At 36.5% G+C, this 10,729-nt stretch overlaps 1 long non-coding RNA gene across 1 annotated transcript; it reads left to right on the plus strand.

Moving 5' to 3' along the window:
* The first annotated feature begins 2,284 nt into the window (after positions 1-2,284).
* LOC141514376 (uncharacterized) lies at positions 2,285-8,609 on the plus strand. Its single transcript, XR_012476017.1, has 3 exons — positions 2,285-2,585; positions 5,843-6,053; positions 8,349-8,609. It is a non-coding gene; the product is annotated as an uncharacterized LOC141514376 (long non-coding RNA).
* Positions 8,610-10,729: the final 2,120 nt, after the last annotated feature.

The following is a 10,729-nucleotide window of genomic DNA, read 5'->3' on the forward strand; positions in this document are numbered from 1 at the left end:
AGATAACCCTTACTCTCACCCTTTGACCAGTACCTCTTCTTTTTAACTTATGCATTCTAACATAATGCTCTACATCATTTCTTCTTCCATAGTTTCATGTTTATCATATGTTGTATCCTATGTGCCCCTCCTTTGCCCTTCAGGTAATTCCCACTTTTTTTTGTTGTTTTTTTGTAAGGCAATGGGGTTAAGTGACTTGTCCAAGTTCACACAAGTAGGTACTTATTAAGTGTCTGAGGCCATATTTGAACTTAGATTCTCCTGACTCCAGAGCTGGTGCTCTATCCACTGTGCCACCTCACTGCTCTGTAATCCCCATATTATTTTTTTTTAACAATTTCAAGTCTGTAGTGTGTTCCATGATCCATAGTCATGCAACAACATTGGGAGAATGTTGGCATTTTTAAAAAATGGGTCTTGTTCCAGAAGAAAGCCTGAAGTTATTAAATGCTCTTTACAATGATCTTGACATAATTAATTTTGCTCCATTAAAAAAAAACTATTGAGTCAATCTGAACTGGAACCAAAACATTCCCTTTTTAACATCAATGTGGAGCAAAGGATAAGATCAGGAAGAGCTGATTCCAAATCCTATCTCAGAAAATTACAATTATGCTTAGGCTCTGCCTGCCTCAGCTTCCTCATCTGTAAAAAAGGAATAAAATTTGCTCCCCAGTGTTGCTGAGAAGGGAGAAAACACATATTTATCAAAGGACCCACTATCTGCCTGTACTATATGAATATTGTTTTATGTGATCTTCACAACAATCCTAGGAAATAGGTTTTCTTATTGTTCTCATTTTATAATTAAAGAAACTAAGGAGGACAGAGGCTAAGTGACTTGCCCAGGGTCACCAAGTAAGTGTTAGAGGCTAGTTTTGAACTTGGTCCTTCCTTTCACCAGCCTCAGTGCCCCATCTGCTGCAACAACTAGTTGCCCCTAAGCTGGATCAAAATGAGGAGCAAATGAATTGATAAAGGTAAAGTACTTTGCAAATATTAAACCACTATATAAATGCTAGTTTTTATTATTATTATTATTTATTATTATTATTATTATTATTACTTAACCTGAAAAAACTTCAAAAACTGTAAAATATTCTCAAAACTTAGGACTAAGTGTTTGATTCTAGTCTCCATTTAAAAAATACTAACACAATGACTCTCTCTCTCCTCCTTTTTTTGTTTTTTAAGTTTTTGTGAGGCAGTGGGGTTAAGTGGCTTGCCCAAGGCCACACAGCTAGTTAATTATCAAGTGTCTGAAGCTGGATTTGAACTCACGTACTCCTGACTCCAGGGCTGGTACTCTATCCACTGCATCACCTAGCCACCCCTACAGTGACTCTCTCTTAAAATAAGATAGCATGGTTCAGAGGGAAGAGTACTGGATTCAAAATTATGCTCTTCCAGACCCATGCCAACCTGTCAATGTCATTCCTAAAACAAGGCATCCTAAAGATGATTGACCAGATGTTGTATGACAAGGGAATCCTGATTCAGATCCCAATTCTGTTACTATCTGTATAAAAGTGGGCAAGTAATTTCATTTCTCTGGGCTTCGGTTTCCATTTCTATAAGATGAAAGGGTTGTACTCAATGTCTCTTGAAATCTCTTTCGGCGATACCATCTATAACTCTGTCATCGTATGGTGTCCAAGGCAGAGGACAACTGCATTTGGTTATAAACACTCTTCACAACCTGGCTTCAACTAACATCTTTTAGTCATCTGTCCAACATGTCATTTTCCAGAACTCTGGTCTCCTCCATGTTCCCAAAATACCCTATACTTGCTTGTCTTCTCACTTTTATTCAATTTCATTTTCCTGAATATAATGTAGATATTTCCCTGCTCCAAGGTCATCCTTAATGGTTCAACTTAAATGCCACCTCCTCTACAAAACCTTCCCTGACCAACCCAGGCTGAAGTGATTTCTCTATAGCATTTACCCTTGGTGCAATTCATTGATGTTGTACATTAGAAAGTCAGGAGACAGGAGTCTGAAGGTTCTAGTCTCAGTTCTGCCATTAATTTGTCATTTGATCTCAACAATCCTTTATTAAGTGCTTAACATATAAAAAGTGAAAGATAATATATGGATAGAGAGCTGACCTTGGAGTTAATAAGGGAGATCTGAGTTCAAGTCTTACCTCTGATCCATAATGGCTCTGAGACTTGGGTTAAGTCACTCGGTGTCTCTAGGTAACTATTATGAGCAGTTGAACAGTGACTGCTCTATAATGGTAAAAGAGTTTCCTCCCCATTAGAGTCCTACCCCATCTAAATCCCATAACAATATACAGACTACCAGGCCTGATCTTGGAGTGAGGAAGGCAAAGTTTGGATATAGTCTCTTCTCTTGTGAAACTTCCAGTTTAATAAGGGGACATACATATACAGATAACTGTAACAACCAATGTTACATGATGAGACTAAAATAGCCCTTATTCCCTTGGTTTAGAGTTTCTTTACCAGGTTAATCACCCTGCTTTGGACCCATGCCAACTCACCAATGTCATTTCTAAAGCATGGCACCCGGAACTAAACTCAACTCATCACATGTTACTAACCAGGGAAACACAAAAGGTTAGTTACTCCTCTCACTTTTATTCAAAGGTTCAATAGATTTTTTTAGCTTCTGCATCATACTGATGGTTGATACCAAACCTACAGTTCACAAAAACCCTCAGGTCCTCTTAGACTGGTAGTTCTTAACCCAGGGTCAGGAAAATTATTTTTTTTTAAAAAATTATTTGGTCTTTTATTTTTCCTCATTTACATGGAAACATTTTTTTTAACATTTATTTTTAAAACTTTTAATTCCAAATTCTCTCCTTTTCTCCCCACCCTCCCTCACTGAGAAGGCAAGCAATTTGACATAGATTATAACATGTATAGCCATGTAAAACATTTCTATTTTAGTCATGCAGTGAAAGAAAACATACACTGAAAAACCTCAAGAAAAACAAAGAAAAACTAGCATGTTTCAATCTGTATTCAGACACTATCAGTTCTTCTGGGAATAGATAGCATTTTTTTTTATCATAAGTCCTTCAGATTTCTCATTGTATTGCTGAGAATAGCTAGAGACTTAATTTTTTAAAAAAAATATTTTGATAACTATCTTAATATAATGTATTTCCTTTGTAATTCTATGCATTTTATTTTATGCATTCAAAAACTCTAAACTCTAACTGAATTTTAGCATTACTATCAATTATTTAAAAACATTATTCTGAATAAGGTCTGATGCTTCACCAGGCTGCCAAATGGGTACAGAAAAGTTTAAGAACCTCCATTCTAAATAAACTGTTGTCTAGCCATATCTTTCCCTTCCCTCTTTAGGCATAAAAGGCTTAATCTATGGGGAGCTGTTTGTTGTCCAAGGTTTTAGTAGAATAGCACTGACTTGTGGGGAAAATCCTAACTAATCTATAATGACCATTTCTTGGAGCGAATCAGAATGCTCCTTCAGAAAAAGATATGCTGTTAACTAATTTTTTAATCTTAAGAATTGTATTCTTTTCTCTTTTATGTATGGTTTGTATCCTAGTAGAATCATTTTCAAAATTTGCATCTTATGGGTCAGAGATGTCTTGTGACATTCTAACTCCTAATGTCATTGGTCCTCTTCAAGAATGAAGGACATGTAAACTAAATCACTGGACTAGCCTGTCCTAGACTTGGTCCAGGAAGTCTCCTTATTTACTTATTTTAGTCATATTGTTTTTAAACTTGTGGTTAGTGAAAAGAGCCTCATACTTGAGGACTATATTGGAATTTTGGTTTTTCAATTTATTCTCTTGGTTCCTGTTCTAGAAAATGACATTGGCCAAAACAGGTCTCCCAGGGTTGTCCTTGATCTCTAAACTGCTGAGAGGAGCTGCATCCATTGGAGCTGATCAACTCACAATATTGTTGTTAATATGTGCAATGTTCTCTTGGTTCTGCTCCCTTCACTCAGCATCAATTCATGTAATACTTTCCATGCATCTCTTAAAATACAACATTTTTTGGCTTCTTATAGAACAATAGTACTCTATAACATTTATATGCCATAACTTGCCCAGCCATTCCCAATTGATGGGCATCCCTTTGATTTCCAATTCTTTGCCACTACAGAAAGAGCTACTGTGAATATTGTAGAATATATGGAACTTTTCTCATTTTTATAATTTCTTTTGGATATAAGGCTAGTATTGTTAATGCTGGATCAAAATGTATGATCGGTTTTATTGCTCTTTGGGCATAGGTCCAGATTTCTCTCCAGAATGGTTGGATCAGTTCACAACTCCACCAAAAGCACATTGATATCCCAATTTTCCCCCACACTGATCATTTTCCTTTTTTTGCATTTCTCAAATCAATGATAATTTGAAGCATTTTATAGCTTTAATTTCTTTATCTGAAAATTGTCTTTTCATATCCTTTGACAATTTGCTAATTGGGGAATGACTTGTAATCTTATCAATTTGATTTAATTATTCAATTCTCTATATATTTTAGGAATAAGACCTTTATAAGAAACTACAATTAATTATGAAAATTATGCACCAGCTTTCCGTTTTACTTCTAATTTTAGCTGCACTGGTTTTATTAGTGCAAAAATTTTTAGATTTAATATAGTTAAAATCATCCATTTTGCAATTTATAATGTTCTCTATTTCATATTTGGTCACAAATTTTTCCCCTTTCCATAAATCAGACAGATAGAATATTTCTGGATCTCTTAATTGGTCTATGGTTTTGCCCTTTGTGTACCTATTTTGACCTTATTTTGATAAGGGTATGAGATGTGGGTCTATGCCTAGTTTTGCCATACTATTTTCCACTTTTCCCTTCAGTTTTTATTGAATAGTGAGTTTTTATCCCAGAAGCTAAAGTTTTTGGATTTGTCAAACAGTACATTATTATTGTCACTTCCACTTTCCTTTTGTACCTATTCTAATCCTCTGGTCCATTCCTCTATTTTTTAACCAGCACCAACAGTTTTGATAGCTGCTCCTTTATAATATAGTTTTAGATCTGGTACAGCTGGGTCACCTTCCTTTGCATTTTTTTTCATCAATTTCCTTGATATTCTTGACCTTTTGTTGCTCCAGATAAATATTGTCATTGTTTTCCGTAGCTCAGTAAAATAGGTTTTTGGTAGTTAGTGGATAAAAAAGAAAGATGTACTTTCTGATACACACTACTTCCTCACCTTAGCCTTTCAGTCATCTCTAATTTTATTCAAAGCACAACTCAGGGGTCATCTGGCTCCTATCCTATGTTGAGCACCTATGATTCTTTCTCCCTCCTAAAGTTAGATAGTTTTAGGATCTAGGTCCAGACTGAATAGATCTCAGAGACCATCTGGTCTGCCTCCTCATTTTATAGAGGAAGAAGTTAAGTAACTCAAGTAGTGACTCAAATATCAAAAGCAGGATTAACACCTAGACCTCTGACTCTAGAACCAGGATTCTTTGTTCACTTTTACACGGTACATATATTTTATTTTCTTACTTCTGTACCTATTATATCCTCCCCATTCCCCCAGTGAAACACAAGCTTCTTAAGAGTATAGATTATCTTATTACTGTCTCTGTTTCCTAGCACCCTGCATAGTGTCATGATTCATAGTATTTCACTGTGTTATGTTGTGCTGTATTGTGCTGCCTTGAGTTGAATTGAACTGAATATCATGCTGAGGTTTCTTTATTCCCAATAAAAACCTGAGATCCTCCTCAGAAGTCTTTTCTCAGTTGGGAAGGACATTGCCTTGTTCAAAATTCACTCCAGGATGCAGGCAGGACTATGCTGCCTGAACTCTGACACTTAAGTGTCTTCATGTTTGATTTTAGTACTTAGAGATCAATACCAGGGCTACAAAGTTCACAGTGAGAAATCAATGAAGTTCTAATCGATATTAATAGCGCAGCATGGACATCTGCTTATTCAGCTCCCTGATGCTTTTTAAAAAAATATTAACAATTGCACCAAGCCTCAGAAACTGCACTGTCCAGGAAGAATTGGAACCCAATGGAGTGGGGAATCAAAGGAGTGGGAAAAAAGGTCAGTCAATTAGTCAGTCAATAAGCATATCTTTAACATCTACTATGTACAAGACACTATAATAAGCACTGGGATACAAAGAAAGACAAAAGACATTCCCTACCCTCAAAGAGTTCACAGTCTCAAGGAACCAGTCTTACCTACAGATAAGAACCAATCTTACCCACAAGCAGAGTGAGTGATTCCTCAAAAGTATGATTTAGGGAGGAGCTACAGAAAGGCCCCTGCCCCAAACACTCCTCTGGTTTTGTCACACTGTTGGGACTTCCTATATTAGAGCTATTCCTTTAATTCCACCCTTTGAAGAACCCTTTAAAAAATATAGGTATGTTCTCTGGGAGGGGCCATTTTGGCCTTTCAGTGCAATTGATATCTTAGTACAGATTGATGCATTGGAGAAACTGGACTTGGTATCAGGATTTTAAGGAGCTGGGTGAGCAAGTCAATTAACTCCTAGTCTCCTTTCCATTTCAACTGAAAAATGGGGATCACAGTGTTTGCACTTCCTACCCCAAAAGCTTGTTGTTGGGGAAGCACTAATTGCATAATTTTGAACTCTAAACCTCAATTTACTTATCTAAAAAATAAAGAAAACTTTTATCTTGCCCTAAAGGGTTGTTCTAAAGCTTAAATAGGGCAGCTAGGTAGGACAGTAGATAGAGAAACAGGTCTAGAGTCAGGAAGACTTGAGTTCAAACCCAGCTTCAGACACTTGCTAACTATGTGACCCTAGGAAAGTCACTTCATTCTCTTTGCTGAGCTCAGTTCATCATCTAAAAAAATGAGCTGGAAAAGGAAATGGCAAACCACTCCAATATCTTTTCCAAGAAAAGTCCAAGTGGGATCACAAAGACTGAAATGACAAAAAAAAAAAAATCAAATAATAAAGTGTTTTGAAAGCCACAAAACAAAGTTTGATGGATGTGAAGGATTGCTACAGTTACTACTTTACCTCAAAGGCTAGGTATATTTGATTTCATTTAATATTTATTAAGCTTTTATTATGTATGTGCCTATGAGTGTGCTGTACACTATATCTGTCCTCAGAGAGCTTGTATTCTATCCACATAGAGCATAGTATAGACTAAAGTTTGAGTTCCTGACTTGCTCCTAACTCATCTCTCTGACTTTTAGTTTCCTCCTTTGTAAAATAAGGAAATAGGGCTAAATGGATAAAGGTCCCTTTAATCCCCAATATTGTAAAATTAATAGAAAAAGTTCTAACCTTGGGCCAAAGATATTTGGGTTCTTGTTTCATTTATATCAGTCATTATCTATGTGACCTTGGATGAGTCATGTCTCTATGATCAGCTATATAAAGTGAGGGGGCAGGAGAAGATCATCTTTCAGGTTCCTTTCAGTCCTAAGAGTCTTTGAGCACCAGTTGACAGATCAGTTAAACACTGGACCATTTAGGACCATTATGATACCAGAAGCTGAATGAAGGGCCCTTTGGTATCTAGTCATAGATTATAGACAATTCTAGATGCTAACTAGATGACTTGATCTGAAAACACAAGAATTTCTAGAAGGTCAGAAGCCAGAGTCAGGACAGGATGTGCTTCAGGAAGAGAAAGGTCAGTTCAAGTCTGCATAAATCATGGGCCACAATGTTATTGGGCAGATTAGGAATCAGTGAACTTAATGGTAATGTGGTAATATGGAACTTGAGGTCCAGATGAACTGTCAGAAATCAGGACACCAAGAGACAGGAAGAAAGGGGGGAAGAAATGGAGAAGTACAAACATATCAAGATCAAGATGAGTTTGATACCTGAGGCAATCCTGTGTCTCAACCCTAGAGACTTTTATATTGTCTTTCTTAAGTGGGGAACCAGTCACTGAACAGAAACAGCCAGAATAAAGTAAATGCACCAGTCTGGCTGATACAAAGAACTAAAAATAATGAATATAAGAGACTTCCCACAGGATTCCTAAACCAGGCCCTTACTTCACCATTTTACCTAGGTCTAGCCCTGATTGAAATAGGTACTGTCTTTAGTATGGTGATAAATTCCCTTGGCAGAAGGTGGAAACAGGGGACAACACATCTTTCTCTTTTGTTCTCCTTTTTATTCATTCTCAGACTCTGTTGGTTAAAAATGGAAAGATCAGCAAAGAAAAAGCATGGCTTCTCATAGTAAACTCATTATAATATCATCTAAGAGAACTGGACCTGGAGGCTGCTGACCCAGAGATTTTAACAGTTAGTGGCTATATGACTTGATCTCTTTCTGATCTTCATGGTTCCATCTGTAAAATGTGGATAATAATATTTGGATTCCCTATTTCACAGTTCTAGGTTGAAGAAAGTGTTTTGTAAATCAGAAAGCAGTCATGGAAATGGGAGCTATGGTTATTCTACTGAGTTGCTTAGGGAAATACTTCCCTACTCAGCAAGACCAACAGGCTTCCTGCTGTTTGAAATCCTGGATGATGCTCAGCAGTTCATGGATGGTCAATACCTGTTTGGGGAATGGTGATTGAAGAAAATTTCTAAAAATGTTCAAGGAAGTCATCTCCTGACTTGATCAATAAGGAAGATATTAAAGGTTTTGTTCTGATGCTTTTTCTTCTGCCAAAAATTCTATTGTTTCTTACTGTATACCTTTATTTGTTATTATTTACCTTCCCAGCCTGAAAATTTGGGAGAAATTTTTTGAAGCCCAGTGACTCATTTCAAGGAACCACTTTCTTAAGAGACTACTAGAAGTAGCAAAAGAAAGGAAGAAGAATAATAAATATGGACATGAGAGATGCCTCAGTATCATTTTGGACAATGTCCAGTAGACTTTTCATTTTTTGACCTACTTGACCTGATTCAACTAATGTGCTGATGACATCTCCCAGCATTGTCTCATAGGCAAATAAGAAAAGTCTGTGAACTAGGCCTTTTTTCTAAGTCACTGACAAAAATGTTAAATAACTCAAAACATAGGAGCATACCTGGGGAACTGAAGGAACTTTAAAGATCAAATCCAATTCCAGTGCCTCAAATCAGTCTCATTGGATGAGGTTATCTATTCTTTACAAATGCCAATGGAAATTGGTATTTTATAATTCTTTAGCTATGTGAATTTTGTTCTCTTGTTCTCAATTTCTGCACAGGAAATTAAGAGGGTTGTCTTTAATGACCAGTAGGCATTGATAGAGTGATGCGGTGGATAGAGTACTGAATCTAGAATCAGGAAGGTCTGAGTTCAAATATGACCTCAGACATTTATTAATTATGTGACCTTGGAAAAGTTACTTAATCTCTGTTTGCCTCAGTTTTCTCAAATATAAAGTGGGAATAATCACAGCACCTATCTCCCAGGGTTGTTTTGAGGATAAAATGAGATAATATTTGTACAATGACAGCAGGTTCTTAATAAATGTTTTTCCCATATCTTTCCTCCCCCTCTAGTTCTAAAACAGAAAGCATTATATGGTCCTAAGTAAAATTGTTCCAATATTCAATTGACCTGTCAAAGGGCTTTTCTCAGCACTTAGCTTAGACTTCAGCACATGGAATTTAAATCTAGTTTTCTTTCCTTAATACTATGTGTAACACTTTAAGCGAATTTAGATTGCAAAATAGATAAATTGATGTTTGGAGAGAGGAGGAAAGCTACAGTATCCAATATACAAATTTTTTTTATTTTATCCAGTTTCTTTAGGTTTTTTTTCCTAAAGAGTAGGATCCCATCAAGCATTTTAAAATTTTAAAATTTAAAAAAGCCTTACACCCAGGATTGGGTTTGGGTTTTTTTTATTTTTGGCCATTTCTGAAGAAAGCAGAAATCCTCCATCTTTCTGCCTTGAAGAACAGTGCTCTTTAGGAAAAAAAAAAAGACTTCTGAACAGAAGCCCTCTAACAGCTTTTGCTTATTCTGTTCTCTCTCCTGCATGACACACAAATAAACTTTGGGGATTATTTCAACACAAGACAAAATAGCCAAGTGAGACAGGATCAATAAGAAAAGCATATTGGTCTTTGCCTACATTCTATATTAGAACATTTAGTATGGCAGCATGGTGTAGGAGGGAGTCCCCTGCTATTACAAGATTTGGGTTCCATAAATATATGTAACATTTCCTGGATGAACCCAGGATGAATCTTCCAACTCTCTGAGCCTCAACTCCCTCATCTATAAAATGGGACAGCACCTTTACTACCTTCCTCATGGAGTTAATGTTACTATTTCTCATAGTAATGGCATCATAGTATCATTGAAGCTGGAGGCAGGAGACCTGTGGATTCTGACACTTAGTAGCTTTGTGACCTTGATCTCTCTGATTCTCAGTGGTCCCATATGTAAAATGGAGATAATATTTGCATTCCTTATTTCTCACTTATGGGTTAAAGAAAACACTTTGTGAACCCAAAAGAAGTTATAGAAATGAGAACTATGGTTATTCTACAGAGCTCTCCAGGGAAATGCTTCCCCTTTCAGCAAGACCGATAGGCTTCCTACTATTTGACATCTTTGACAATGCTCAGGAGTCTTCCTGACTCCAGACACAGTGTACTACCCACTGCTATACCTAGCTGCCTCTGTGATGGAACACTAATGTGCTATATGAAATGACAAGAGGGATATTTTCAGAAAAAACCTGGAAACACTTATGTGAACTGATGAAAAGTGAAATGAGCAGGACCAGGAGAACATTGTGCAAGATAACAGCAATATTGTA

This window comes from Macrotis lagotis, chromosome 1 (assembly GCF_037893015.1).
Source record: "Macrotis lagotis isolate mMagLag1 chromosome 1, bilby.v1.9.chrom.fasta, whole genome shotgun sequence".
Lineage (NCBI taxonomy): Eukaryota > Metazoa > Chordata > Mammalia > Peramelemorphia > Peramelidae > Macrotis > Macrotis lagotis.